The 15759-nt window shown below is 41.0% G+C and overlaps 1 protein-coding gene and 1 pseudogene across 1 annotated transcript in view; one reads left to right on the forward strand and one right to left on the reverse strand.

Moving 5' to 3' along the window:
• Positions 1–605: 605 nt before the first annotated feature.
• Positions 606–15759, reverse strand: part of LOC116662196 — a 44901-nt pseudogene continuing 29747 nt past the window's right edge.
• Positions 5380–15759, forward strand: part of RAI2 (retinoic acid induced 2) — a 118082-nt gene continuing 107702 nt past the window's right edge. The window contains exon 1 of the mRNA XM_032475422.1: positions 5380–5397. The gene's annotated coding sequence lies outside the window, so the exon portion shown is untranslated. The remainder of the gene's footprint in view (positions 5398–15759) is intronic.

Below are 15759 nucleotides of genomic sequence, written 5' to 3' on the forward strand. Positions count from 1 at the left end.
ATACCAGTATCTCAAAATTCTTTTGAAGGTATGTTAGCAAAAAATGTGATAACCATTGTTCTAGGGATACATGGAGCACATCTCTTGTTTTTCAAGATTCTTACCCTTTCTTTAGATTTCTCAGAACCATGTAGCTTGACTATGAGGTAAAGTGATCAATAATATATCACATTATTTATGTTTTTGATTATGAGCTTTAGTGTTTTTCTCACAGCCACTTTGGAATTTTATGCCTAAGAACATTCTCCAACAGAATAGAAGAGAAGGATGGGGAGTAAAATTAACTAGGGAAAAGGTTACTCTTCAAATAATTTGGTCAATGAATGTATCTTTCTGTTTGTCTTTGTAATTGCTGCCCCCAGGACCTCATTTTTTGAAAATAATGTAGTGGTTGAAGTAACTTTTCTTGTGAATGGAGTCCCCAAATTGATAATCTAGTTTTAAAGAATTGCTCTTGAATTCTGTAGGAATTTAGAAAGGAAAATGCATGAATCTCATGAATCAATGAACGATGATGCCCCAGGTCATGCTGAGTGGAGACGCTCAGTACTGACAATTTTATCCCTGTCCTGGCCCTGGTTATCATTTCTCTGCAACCCGCTGATTCAGCTTGGCCATAAAACTTTAATAAGCAGTGGAATCTTTTTGCAAAGAGGGCATGAAGCCGCAGGCTTCTTTAATCTTCTGGCACTGTGGCAACAAGTGACAAGGTAGCCTGTGCTTCTGTGAATAATATTCCCGTCTCATGGGCTCCTCTCACCTATGCTACATGACTTCAAGAGATTGTGTTAGTCCGCCTTATTTTCTGTATCTGGTCTCTGCTCTCAAAGGGCACCTGATTGTTCTCCTTGTGCTTGAGATAGTCTTTGGGCTTTCAGAACTGTGAGCCAAACTGTAAGTTCTGCTGAGCTGCAGGGATCAAGAGTTTGGGTTTTTCTTCCTTTCTATATAAGATCTTTGGCTGTAATGACTGGAGCTGAAATGGTTCTTTGGCATCAAGGGACAGCAGTTCCTTCATTTTCCTTCTTTTCAGGTGGGGCAATAATAGCAGGAATGAAGAGATAATGGGCTCACTTAGCACAGTCTGAATACTAATCTTTCCTCAGGGCCAGCAAGGGAAACACCTCTTGTTTAAGAGTTCGATATCTTGCACTCATCCTCAGAAACAACTTCTCCGCCAGTGTCAGTACTTAAGGATGTAGAGTCCTCCAGGTCATTTTTTCCCCACTTCCATCACCTTTTGTCACTTCTGTTCCATATTTTTCCGCTTATTTGATTTGTATTAGCAGCTTCTCCTTTTATTCCAGCACTTAACTGTCTAATACTGACTCCTTAGAAATCCACAAGTCATCCCGAGTGCCTGAAATGATGCAGGACTATCTCCCTCTCTAGGATTTCTGCGTGTATGTGGTAAGGTCAGCAACTTGGGGATACCAGCCTCTTTGGTTCTTTTCCCTGGTGTTGGAACTTTCCTTTGCACATTGCTTCAGTTGGTCTTAGCTTGGAATATCCACGGTGTGGCCCTGGAGTGGTGGTGACAAGATTCCTTCTTAGCTTATCATAGGGAGGACTTGGATATTTCACAGAGAAGCGCTAATGTCCCAGTAGTTCTCCCGAGAGCTCCACTGCAGGATGCCTGAGGCTGCTTCACCAGGACACGCTGGCCTGGATAATGCCTGAGCACTCGAACAGTGCACATTTCACCTTTGTACCTGCCACCTGCAAAATCTTCAGAAGCGGCAGTTCTATTGTACCTGCTGTACACAAAACTCAATCTGATTTGATCAGGATAGAACCAGCAAGAGAGAGAACTATCAGCTGCTTAGCCCTGGGTGGAGGTAGAGAATGACGTTATTTTGCCACTGAGGAAATTGCAGTCCATTGACCCAAAAGTCTAGCTGCTCCAGGGGTTGCTGCGCCTCCGCTGAATCTGGAGGGCGTCTGTCACAGGTCCACAGGCTTCAGGAGTATTTCCAAACAGAGAATAGCTGAGTAGTTTTAAGAGACATTTCTTCCCTGAGACAATCTCTGTGCTCTTCTTGTGGTAATAGCACCCACCCCCTGCCCTAAACAATTCGTGTTCACCAGAACCTCAGAATGTGACCTTATTTGGAAATAGGGTCTTTGCAAATATAATTAATTAAGATAAGGCCATCTAGACCAAGGTGGGCCTTAATGCAATGACTTGTATTCTTTTAAGGAGAGGAGAGGACACAGAACAAAAGCCATGTGGTGACGGAGGCAGAGATGGGGTGATGTGTCTGTAAACCAAGGAGCATGGAGGATTGCTGGTGACCACCAGGAAGCCAGAAAGAGGCAAAGAAGGATCCTTTCCGAGAGCCTCCAAAGTGAGCATGAGTCTGCCCACAATGTGAGCTCAGACTTCTGGCCTCCAGAACTGTGAAAGAACACATTTCTGTTATTTTTAAGCCACCTGGTTTGTAGTGTTTTGTTGCAGCAGCCACAGGAAACGAATGTATTTTCTTTCCCTGTCCACACTCTGAATCATCTGCAAACTCTTCTCTAAATCCCACAGCAGCGAGAAGTTTCAGCATTGTGATTCAGTGTAGCGATTCTGAGGCCAGATTACTTGGGTTTGAATCTTGACACTACCACTCATTAGCTATGTGCCTCCTGACCTATAAAATGGGGCATAAGTGAATGAATAATGTGGAGGGTTTAGAATAGTGCCTGGAACATAGGAAATGCTATCATGTGTTTGTTAGATGAAAAAAAAAAAGTCTGTTGGATGGAAATGGCCACATGGAAATGGGAATGGTTCCATAGAGGAGGAACTGGGACATAAGCTTGAACTTCAGAAATTGGGTAAGACTGGTCAGAGGCCACCCAGGTGGGAGAAACAGTGTGAGCAAAGGCTTGCTGGAGGTATAAGGGAAGGGGGTGGCAAGACTCAATGAGAGCAGGACTTCCCACCCTTCTCTCCATGGTGGTTAGCGGCGAAGCTGATAATATTTGCATATACAATGTGTCAGTGAGGCTGCCTGCAGCTGGACCTGGAGGTCACTGACCAAGGTCCTAGGAACTGAGGTGAGGCAGTACCTTGGCACATCTGAAACCCATTCCCAGCACCTGTGGGGAGCTTGGGATTTGCACAGCACTTCCCAAACTCGAATATGCATTAAAGTGCAGATTTTGACTCCATAGGTCTTGGGTGGGGCCTGAGAGTCTGCATTTCCAGCAAGCAGGGGATGCAGAGGCATATGGTCTAAGGATCACTCTTTGCCTCAAAAATCCTTGCTACTCCAAGTATGGTCCATGGACCAGCAGCATAAGTACATCCTGGGAGCTGGTTAGAAACACTGACTTTCTGGTTGCCCCCACCCCACCCCAAACCTCCTGAATCAGAATCTTCATTTTATGACTAAATCTTTAGTTGATTAATTTGCACTGTAGCCTTTGAGAAGTGCTGCCAGGGAAAGGAGGCGGCTAGCCCAGCTTGCTAAAGGTATGGGTCTAGCCATCTTGGTTCTTAGACCCAGCCACACAATGGATCCTTGTGGGCAGCTTTTAAAAATCCTGATGTCCACGCACAGACATAGTAAACAATCTTATGGTTACCGGGGGAAAGAGGGTGGGAAAGGATAAATTTGGGTGTTTGAGATTTGCAAATGTTAACCACTATATATAGAAATAGATTAAAAATTTTCTCCTGTATAGCACAGGGAACTGTATTCAACATCTTGTAATAATCATTAATGAAAAAGAATATGCAAATGAATATATGTTAAAAAAAATCCTGATGTCCAGATCAAAATAGTTTAGTTAAATTGAAACCTCTGCAAGTGGGGTCTTGGGAAATGAGTAGTATTTTTTAAACTTCTAGGGTGGTTTTAATGTGCACTGAGGGTTCAGAAACCACTGGGCTGGGGAAAAACCCCTAAGCAGGGCTAGAAAGAGAGACTGAGACCATGCAGAGTTCTTACAGGGGTCAGGTCCTTTGCCAGCAGAGCACAGCAGTTAAAGGCGTGGACTCTGGAGCAATCAGGCCCTTCCTGGGTTCAAAACCTTCTTTGTGCCACTTCCCAGCTGTGTGATAGGCAAGGTACTTAACCGCTCTTTGCCTCCATTTCTTTACAATGGGGATGATAATAATAGTAACTATGCCACAGGGTATTTGTGAGGATTAAATGAGTTAAAATGTAAAGTACTTATTATACTGCTTGGCACATAGTCAGTGCTATGGAAATGTTTTTTTATTTAAATACACATTTTATTCTTTCAGATAGGCGATCATGGAAGATTTCTTACTTTCCTATTCCCCTACCCCATCCTCGGTGCCAGGTTCTTGGGCAGCAATCACACCTCTGATTAGGCGCTCAATAAATGTTTGAGGAATGCATGACTGAATGGTTACAATGCCCCCTTGTGTATTCAGTGGGAAGGAATAACAAAACATACAGTCGGTTCTCGATACTTGTATGGGTAGTGGGACCAACTATTCCGGTTTGCCCAGGAAAGAGGTTTCCCTAGACATGTGACTTACAGTGCTAAAACTAGTGAAGTCCCAGGAAAACTGGAACAATTTGGTCGTCCCAAGTATGGGCACCATCCAAATGTCCATTTCCTCAAAATATTGTTTCCAAAAGCACAAGGAGAGACTCCCAAGGCTAACTCATTTATGTGCACACAACAAAGGCAATGGCAGTTTGCTTCCTGGCTGTGGTGTGTGTTTGTGTGCACACACGTGCCTGCTTACACGTGTATACCAACAATAATAGTAGCTGGAATGTAATAGCAGTATGACACGTGATATGTGCTGTGGTGAGCAGTTTGCATGCTTAACAGGGAGCATCAGATGGCCTAGTTCAAATACTGGTTATGCCACTTAATGGTTTTGTGATGTTGGGTATGTTTCTTAGCCTCTCTGTGCCTCAATTTCTCCGTCTGCAAAATGGAGATAATAATAGTACCCACCTTTCAGAGTTGTTAGGAGAATAGATCATTTATACATGTGAAGCATTTAGCAGAATGCTGGGCACTTAATACATTTGACTGATGTTAGAGATTATTATTATTATTGTGATCACTATTAACACTGCCAGGCATTCTGCACCCCTCCTTTTCTCACCTCCCAATCTCTACCCTTTGCCATGAGCCCTCTGCATCCTGCCTTCTGTTTCCTCTCCCTGCTGTCTCCCTCCCCAACCAGAGGGGCCATCAACAATTTTACCCTGTTTAGATGGACAGAGCCCCCAGCCCACCCTCAGACACACAAACTGAACACAGCCTTATGTTTTATGCCACTACAGCATTATGAATCTGTGTTAAACTGCATTAAATGAAGATAGAAAACAAATACACCTATTTTTCTCCTTTGATTGGTAGAACAGAGCCAAGAACTAGATGGCAGTGGATGCGAATCTCAGCAAATATGTGGTAAGTTCTGTCCCTACAACCTTAAAGACAAGATGGAGAATCATAAGCCAATCACTGTTAAAACTAAATTATTATGTTTAAAGAATAAGCAAGAGTGCTAAATAATATAGGTTTCTGGTGGAGCAGTAAGATGTTTTTTAAATCTTATCCCATTCACTATTTCTCACCCATGATTTAGATGAAAGTATAGAAGCCACACGTCAGATATGCAGGCGATTACAAAAATAACAAATACTTTTAATGGAGAGTAGGGATGCAAAAATACCAGGACCCTTGAAGCAATGGGTGAAATAGAACCAGATGAAGTTAACATGGATAAATGTAAATCTTGTGTGAGAGTCCAAATAAAACCCCACTTGAACATGTATAAATTAATATATCTTATATATTATTGCATTACATATCATGTAATTAATGTATTGATTTGAGTTATATATTATTATATTTACATATTATATATAATTATATAATGAATAATATAATGGCATATATTACTATGTGTATGTAGCTTACAATTTTGCATATCCTTTAGACCCAGAAATTCTACTTCTAGGAGTTTATCCTAAAGAAAAATTATACGTATGTGTGGGTTAAGGGAATGGTAAAGAGAGCCTTGAAATAAAGTTTAAGAACTAATAATAATATTTAAAAATTGGAGAGCAACTTAAATATACGTCAGTGGGGATTGATAACAAAATTATGGTAAACGTAAACAAAAGAAAACGAGGCAATTCTTAAAAATTGTTCTGTCCAACAGTATTTCTCACACTGGCATCTGAAAACCTTACACATTAGAATTTGCTGGGATAGTGGTTAAGCATACAGGTTCCTATGCCCTTCCCAGAATACTGAATGAGCATATCTGGGGAAGGATCCAGGGAAATATATTTTTAACAAACACCCTCAGATAATTATGATACAGACTTAAAATTCGAGAATTACCACATAAAAGAACATTTAATGGCATAGGAAATTGTTCATGATATAAGTGACAAAACAAGTTCCAATACAAGAGGATCTGTTTTATGTAAAAATATTTACTTGTGTAGAAGAAATTATGGAAGGATAAAAGCCAAAATGATAACTGTGGTTAATTTGATGTTGTATGGCTTTAATAGAAAGATGGTATGCAGATAGATGGTTCCACTTTATTCTGTACTTGTCATATAATACTTAGAATATTCCATTTGAAGAGATAAAATCTATTTAAATTAAAGTAGATTGGATGTAAGGATGATGGAGAGGAGGAATCAAAGATGGATCCAAAGTTTGGAAGAATGGTGATGCATTATGGAAGTCACAAAGAGAAGCTGGTTTAGAGAAGAAAAATGAGTTGGTTTTGATCATGGCGGGTTTGAGGTACTGGTGGCACATCCAGCAGGAAATAACCAAAAGGAAGCTGGGATTCTGAATCTAGAATTCAAGAAATTGAATGGGGCTAGAGCTGTAGATTTAAAGACAGTAGAAGTTTTAGGAATTAATCCACTCCTAAAGGAGGAAGATTGAATAGAGATAGAAGAGAAGTGGCTAAGATCAGCTCCCTAGAGAATGCCTTTGATTAGTGGAAAGGAAGGGAAGAAAAGCCAGTAAAAGAATTAAAGAGGACATGGTCAGAAAGGTAGAGGATGAACCAGTAAGATCCAGTGTCACCAACCATCCCTCAGGGGAAAGAGTTTTGAGGAGGAGGAAAAGGTCAAAGAGGACGAAGACAAAGAGTTGGCCCCTGGACGGGACAAATAGGTCAGTGGGGACCTTCTGCAGAGTTGTTTTGGAGAGCAATGGCGTCTATAGGCAGGTGGCAAGGAATTAAGGAACAGTCAAGTGGTGATGAAGGCCAGGGGGCTGATGCAGTCATTGCTGCATTTTTAGGACACTTAGTGGCCTCCCTCATTGTGGAGAAATGACTCCATGGTTTTTCATACTCCTTTCAAGATGAGGCTGGGACAATTTCCCCCAGCATTCTTTCTCCCAGAAAAACTGAACTGGAATTTGGGTTGTCCGTCTTTTCATGGAACTTTCAGTCACTCTGTGCAGTATAATTTTTTGAGCAGTAATTTATATTTTCCCTCCCTGAATTTTTCCCTTTCTTCCCTCACTCTTCTTTATTTTCCTGGTGAAGGTTTGGGGCTGAACAAGGAGTAGAAGTTACTTACATTTTCCTTCCTGGCTTTTGTTCCTAAAAACCTGGGTCCCTCCAGAGAATTGTAATGGTGTCCTAGAGTATAGGGCAAGAGAGAGAAGATCTTGGAGGAGAACAAGTAAGATTTCCCTAAGACTAAAAAGAAATTCTTCTGGCTTGGAACAGGAAAGATGTCTGAGAGCCTGGCGAGCCACAGGTTTCTATATTCTTCATCCTGACAGTACCAGGAGAGGAGGCCAATTTTAGACAATAAAGCTGAGGGAATTAGGACCAGGGCTAGGTGAATCCCTGTCCAGCCAGGGATTCCCCAGCCCTCAGCACAGCCAAGGACCAGCTGTCTGGGGAGCTGAAGGGGCCTCGTGGACTGAGTCTGTGGCATCTTGATGATACCACTGTACCTCCCTGAGATCCAGAAGATCACCTTGATATCTTAGCACTGCCTGAGACCTAGAACCTTGGTACCCCAAAAGCATGGGAGAGAGCACTCAAGAATGTCTGGGATTGAATTTCCTGCTTGGCAGGATGGGGCTGGTCTATTTACAGAAAATAAAGACATGCAGTGTTTCTTGCTCACCTGAGTTTGTGCATGGAGATTTATGTCTGCTACACTGGAAGAAATCAGGTTCATATTCACAAGCAAGGTGAGTGCTTTCTTTACATGGGAAGAAAACCAAGATGTTGGAGTGGGGATCTCCAGATGATGTGAAACTGGTATGTAGGTAGCTGTCAGTTTGATAGGATGTGTGAAGGAGGATAGAAAACAGTGACTGCACTGTCAGAGAAAATGGATTCCAGTCCATCTCTGCTTGCACATCTTACAACTTTGGCCATAGTTCAATCCCCCGGCCTCAGTTTCCTCATATGCAAAATAAAAGCATTAGCTTAAGTGAGCACTAAGGCTCCTCCCGCATTCTGAGACCGTTTGGCTTGACTCTCCCCTTTCTCATGGCAAACTGAATTTCTTATCTCTGAGAAATGAGGTGAATTAATCAGCCCTATTGCTGCTGAGCTGCAGTCAACTGAGCCTGGCACACATGAAAAAAGCACCAAACTGGGACAGCTTGCATTACTGAGGAGGCTACAAGTGTGTATTTTAATTTCCAGGATTTCAGATATGGTGTATGAGCCCCTGCACATTTAATTGAAGGGGGACAAAAGGTGATTAAACTACTAAGTTTGCTCTTTAAGGCTGGCCCATCCAGTGAAGATGGGTTTGTATCCTAGTCTCAGAAGGCTAATTTATCACTCCGGAGAGCAATTTCTCATTAACACAGCGTCAGTACTGCTGGGGATTGACTAGACTACCTTTGGAAGAGGTTAAATTACCTTTTAATCAGTGTATGGAAAAACAAAGCTTCTGTTCCATCATGGCATTACCAGCCTTGCTAATTTGACATCTTATAAAAACTAAGGCAGTTCTAACTATACCAGTGTGATATGGCCAGGATTATTTCCAGAGAGGCAGAAGACAGGAAAGGAGGGTTCCTGCAGCTGCTATCCAAACTGGCATAATTGATGTGGGTGCAGTGGGTTATAGCTAATGGTCTGTGTTTAATTATGGAGGCAGTGACACAAGGCCTCGAGGATGCTAAGGCACTAACCAGATGATGTACCACTTTCTCAGTAAAAGCTTGCTGAATAGGGTCAGTACGGTGACGAAGTGGTCTAAATTCCACGTTTCTCCTGGGATTTGGGCTTGGTCCCCGAGAGGCACAGGGCTATATTCATAAGATGTATCCAAATTCACACTGACAGGGTCTCCTGGGAAAATAGTCACACACAGGCCCCATATGAAGGTGCTTTGAAATCCACTGCTCTAGGAATTCATACCCCATTTAAATCAGGATCATTTGCATTGACACATTGATTTGTATATAAACCTCATCAGCCACAGTGGAAAGATGGGACTTTTCATCTCTTCGCATTCCTCAGAGCAATAAAACGACAAGCCAACAATTCTTTATCCACTACCTTGAAAAAATAATGACAATAATTCTTGTCAAACTGCATATCCTTTATCAACTTTTAGCAATAGAACCTTCAGGTTTTAGCTGGACACATGGCTGCCCAGCTAGAGAGTACATTTCTCAGCCTCTGTGGCAGCAAAGTGAGACCATGTGATTCAGTTTTAACCAATAAGAAGGAGCAGAAGTGATGTGTGTAACATCTGAGTTATGCTCATAAAGGAAACTGCTCATCCTTCACTTATTCTTTTCTCCTTCTTGTGGGTGGTAATGAGTTTGTGATGGGTAGTGATTCAGTTTCAGTCTTGAAGATAAGAAAGATACCTGTTGGGATAATGGAACAGTAACAGAAGAGGGACTTGAGTCCCTAGATGATCTTGGGAAGCACCGTCATCCTACCTCCATCAACTGCCCACAAACTGGGACTTTGATAGAGAACCACATCTTCCATCTTGTTTAAGCTGCTGCTATTTTGGTCTCTGTTACAATAAATGTGGTGATTTACACGGGCAAAGCACCTACAGTTTGCAAAGTGCTTTCTTTTATATATTTTATCTCTCAGCTTCACAAAGACAAGCAGGTGAAGTAGACAGGTTGGGGAGTGATCAGAGTATCTACTTGATGAGGGGGAAAACTGAGGCTCAGAGAAGCCGTACCTTTTGTCCTCAGTTATGTACCTATGCAGATACGGAGCTGCATCTTAAACCCAGGTATTCTCACTCCTACCTTAGTGTTCCTTTAACTGTAGTATTGCTTCTTGGTCCTTGAAAACCTCAACACATAGTCCTGCATGTGCATGAGAGGGAAATCTCCTTTCATTGAAACTCTTGTTGTTTTGATGGCTTAAGCATCCCTGTCTAGCTCTTCTCCTCTCCTTTCCACCTCCTGCAGACCATCCTCTCAAAAACAAAAAAAGCAAAGCCCCATAAAGCAGGGTTTTTAAAAATGGTTGATGATTTGCTTAATATGAGAACTGCCAAGGTTTGGAGGGGGGTAGTGGGAGTTGTAGTGGGAGGAGTATTTTATCAATGACATTGTTTAGAATTGTCAGCACATGGAGTAATAAAAAGCAGAACAACTTTTAGTCAGTTTTATGATTGTTTTAAAATTCTCTACAGACAATGAACCCCTTATTACCTGTACCCCAGTTTTGCCTGTGCCTTGCATAGACCACTTCCGCCATCCCCTCAATAGTATGCCACAAAATAATAGTAATGAATGAAAGCAAAATCATAAAATGCAAAATCCAATTGACTCTTGTCTTGCTCTCTTTGACATGTATACATGTCCCGGAAATGGTTGGGGTTTTTGTACCAATTGTCACCTGTTACATTTAGAAGAGCTCCTGTAAAGAAAAGGAAAGCTTGTCTGTTTCCTTGGGTTTTTCCTACCCTCTTATCTCCATAGTTACAAAAGTTGGTTCTGTGCATTTTTTAAAAAGTTGGCATCTTGCCCAACTCAAATTGATTATAAAGATTGGGAGGGACAGTTGAGATCTGCAGCTTGATTCTCCAGTAAGTTGGCTGTTTAGAAAGATAGCATTGACAGCCGAGACAGCCTGCAGATGGGAAGGCAAGTCTGGAGATTCCCTTGTTTATTACGGAGCTGCTGAATGACTCACTAGGTTGGGCTCTTCCTTGAAAAGGTAAGTGCCAAAGTGCCTGGGAGAAATCAGTGAAAAGATTCTTTCCTCAAAGGCTTTACAGTAGGGTTACTAGATTAAGTACAAGACACCAGTTAAATATGCATTTCAGATAAACAGCAAGTACTTTTTTTAGTGTAAGTGTGTCCCCTAATATTTTATGGGATATACTTACCCTGAAAACATAGATGCTCAGTTATACTTGCATTTCAGATAAACAAGAATAATTTTTTTAGTATAAGTATGTCCCAAGAAATATTTGGGATATGCTTATATTTTAACATTATTTCTCATTTATCTGAAATGCAGATTTTTAACATGGCATCCTATACTTTTAATTGCTAAATCTAGCAGCCCTACTTAAAGAAATCTAGCAAGATTTTATGAAATGTTCTCTGTCAATTCAGGGCTAGCTAACATTGTTTTTCTCAAAGGATTATGTAGGCTGTTGGTTTTATTTACTGGTTGGTTGGGGACATACAGGGGAGAAGGTCAAGGGGAAAGAGACTGGACTGGAAGACAGGAGACTGGAGCCTGAGTCTTGTTCTGCCAGTAAACAGCTGTGTGAAGTTGAAAAAGGCACTTCACCTGTCTGAGCCTTAGTGTCCTAAAAGGAGAGGATTGAATAGTCCCTCTAAGGATAAAATGATTCCATAGTCCCATGTCATTCTCCATGTTACAAATATGATGGAATTCATTTTCCCTAGAGATGATCTAGGTTGGCTCTGTCCAATAGAAATAAAATGCAAGTCACATGTGTAATTTTAGCTTTTCTATTGGTCACATTATAAAAGCAAAAGATGAAGTTAATTTTACTAATATATTTTAGTTAAGCAATTATATTAAATATCAATTATATTAAAATATCATTTACTATGTAATCAATATAAAATTATTAATGAGATAATTTACATCATCTCATTAATATAATGTACTAAGGTCCTCAAAATCTGGTGTGAAACCTTAAAGCACATCTCAGTTTTGACTGGCCACATTTAAGGTACCAGTAGCCACATGTGGCTGTTGTACAGCACAGGTATAGGCTAAATAAATAACTAGATAGATAACTAGATAAATAAATAAATTTTAGCCAGTTAGACAAATTCAGAAATGAGCAGTCTGTAGCAGGTTATGGAGAGAAATTAGGCTATTGGGGAATGTGTTCATAGGCTTTTTAAAATTAATGTACAGTTGATACTTACTATTCATGGATTCCATATTTGTGAGTTCACCTACTTGCTAAAATTTATTTGTGACCTAGATGAATACTTTTGTGGTCATTTGTGAACATGGCATGTGCACAGCGTGAAAAATCTGAGTTGTTCAATGCATACGTTCCCAGCTGAGGGTGAACAAGACGAAGCACTGCCTTCTTGTATCGGCTCTCATACTGCAAACAAGTGTCCTTTTTGTGGTCTGTTTACTGCCACATTTTTCGCATCTTTGTGCCTTTTGTGAGTGATTTCGCTGTTTCAGACAGCCGCCAAGCATAGTGCTGAGTGCTGTCTAATGCTCCTAAGTGTAAGAAGGCTGTGATGTGACCTATGGAGAAAATACGTGTGTTAGATAAACCTGCCATTTCTCCAAGGAGCCCTAGTTCCTTTTATTAGAGAATGTGTTAGAAACCAAGATCTGGATATTAAGCTTGTTTGTTGTTACTGGGGCGTTATTCCTTTTAGGCCCTCTCAGTTGACAGAGTAAAGAAATACATGTGTGTATACTAACCCATGCATGCATACATATAAATATTTCTTTATATATCCGTATGTATCTATATTAAGCTAAACATGAGTTCATACCGATGTCTCCAACTAATCCATTACCACCTGGATCCTTCTAGCCTTCTCCCCTTGCTGATCTGTAAATTTCCACTCCAGCAGTGAGAACCTGGGTCCCACCATCTGCCATCCATTTACTCAATTGTTCAATTCCAGTGAACATGTATAGAAGTTCTAGCCGTACATAAATATCATAGGCTTTTATAAAATGAATTTATTTCCATTATAAAAGTAATACATGTTTAACAAAGAAAATGTAAAACTAGATACAAATTGGGAAGGAGCATCAAAAATAGGCCTCATCAGCCAAGTACAACCTTTGCTGATATATAGCGTTCTTTCCTTTCTCAGTGGCCCTTTAATCCAGCCAAACTCTCCCCACACCCTCTAAAGCTGTTCTCTGCTGATGTTGTCAAGTGTCCATAGGCTGTCACTTGCTACTGAAATGAGAAGAGAGCTAGCTTTCTGTGCAGGGGGCACAGGGATCCTGGGAGAATTCATGATCCTAGATGGTTTAACCATAAAGTGAGCACAAAATAAGAAAAAAGTTAATGTGGCAGGTAGAACAAATAAATAAGGGAAGTGAGGAGGTGGGATGGTTTATCCACAGGCACTGATTTAGTTAAGCAACATATAAAAACTTCTTGATGTTTTAGAACAAAACAAAACAAAAAACCAGATGCTCTCTAAGTCCATGGCCTTGTGCATGACACTTGACCACTCTGGGGTTTAGTTTATGCAAAATGGTGATGTGAGCCCAATTGTTTCAAAAGTGTCTTCTCTGATCCTATGACCTATGAACCATTGAATGGTAATGAGCACTTCCAGAACCCTCAGCAAAGCCTCCTGTTATGTATCTCGATCTGGCTGATAGTTGCACAGATGGGTTTACTTTGTAAAAATTCACTGAGCTGTATACTTATGATTTGTGCACTTGTCTTTATGTTTGTTTTTCTTCAATTTAAAAAGTTTACAAAAGGAAAAATGGCATGTCACCTTATCCACCCCTCTTCAAACAGGGAACCTTACATAATTTTCAAAGTCCAAGAGTCACAGAAATGGCAGAGCCCAGAGAAGGCAGCCATGAAGCCATGAGCTAGCAATGAAGAGGCCCCACAACTCCATCCCAGCTCCCACAAGGCCACCTGTCCTTCCAGGTGTAAGCATAAGATCCAGATCACTGTGACCTTTACTTAATCTCTCAGTTCCCCCATCCATACAACAAAGATAATAATAACAATGCCTATTTCTTAGCATTTTGTGGAGATTAAATAAGTGAATACATATAAAGTGCTTGGAATAGTGCCTTCCACCTACTAAGTGCTCAGTAAACATTTGTTAAATCGATGATGAAGATGATGATAATTTTCACATATGTTCTTAAGCCCACAAGGCCCAAGGCCACCAGAGTGACTCTCTGTTACTTTCAAACAAGAGTCTAGTTCTTTTAACTGATATTTTAATTCCAAAGTGTGGGGATCAATATTAATTCCATTCTGGCGTTACTTCCACTCACAACTCTTCTTCCAAACATGCACCAGTGTCCTCTCTCCAGGCTGTCCTCTGAAATGGTTGACTGCTTAGTGTCGTGGCTGTTAGTGGCTTCACCATCATATGAAGGCAGCCTATGGATGTTTTAGGCACTAGAGGACTTCTGGAAGGCTGGAAGCACAGGGACCTTGCAGCAGGGCTGATCTGAGCAGAGAAGAGGGAAGACACGCTAGGTATATGGATGTGAACCTGGCATGCAAAAATAACTTTTAAGATGAATGGTAAACTGGAAATGTGTGCTCAACTGATAGCAGCATTCTTTTTTAACTGAAGTATAATTGACTTACAATATTATATTCAGGTATACAGCACAGTGTTTTGATATTTTTACACATTACACAATAGTCACCATGATAAGTCTAGATACCATCAGTTGCTATACAAAGTTATTACAACATTATTGACCATATTCCCTGTGCTGTACATTATATACCCATTCCTTATTTATGTTATAACTCCAAGTTTGTACCTCCTAATCTCCCTCAGCTATTTCACTCATGCCCCCAACCCCTCCTCTCTGGCAACCACCTGATTGTTCTCTGTACCAAAGACTCTGTTTCAGTTTTGCTATGTTTGTTTATTTGTTTTGTTTTTTAGATTCCACATATGAATGAAGTCATATGATATTTATCTTTCTCCATCTGACTTATTTCACCTAGCATAATACCCTCTTGGTCAATCCATGCTGTCCTAAATGACAAGAACTCATTCTCTTTATGGCTGAGTAGTATTCCAGTGTGTGTGTGTGTGTGTGAGAGAGAGAGAGAGAGAGAGAGAGAGAGAGAGAGAGAGAGAGAGAGAGAAAACATCTTTATCCACTCATCTATTGATGGGCACTTAGATTGCTTCCATACTTGGCTATTGTAAGTAATGCTGCAGTGAACATAGGGGTGCATGTGATACAGTATCCTAACATATGTCCTCCTCAACTGAAACCCTGACATCTTGAAGCCTTCCAAAACGCTAAGTTGCCAGGACCTCTAGGAGAAGGTAATTGTCTTAGCTTGGGTTCCTCCCAAAATAGGGACTCTGAAACGGAGCTGTTTGGAGAGTTGGTTCGAGGAAACACAGTAGGGGAGCAGGAAAGTGAAACAGGAAGGGAAGGCTGCCAATAAAGAATGTGATATCAAGCCAATTATTACTGTGGGCTACTGGCATTAGTAACCCAGCACTCCTGGTCTGCCACATGGGAAGGCAGTGCAGACTTCAGGGGCCAGAAAAGGCAAAGAAATGCAGATTCTGGCAAATAGAAGTGGCAGGCTGGAATGCACTGAAGTGGCAAGGACA

This window comes from Camelus ferus, chromosome X (assembly GCF_009834535.1).
Source record: "Camelus ferus isolate YT-003-E chromosome X, BCGSAC_Cfer_1.0, whole genome shotgun sequence".
Lineage (NCBI taxonomy): Eukaryota > Metazoa > Chordata > Mammalia > Artiodactyla > Camelidae > Camelus > Camelus ferus.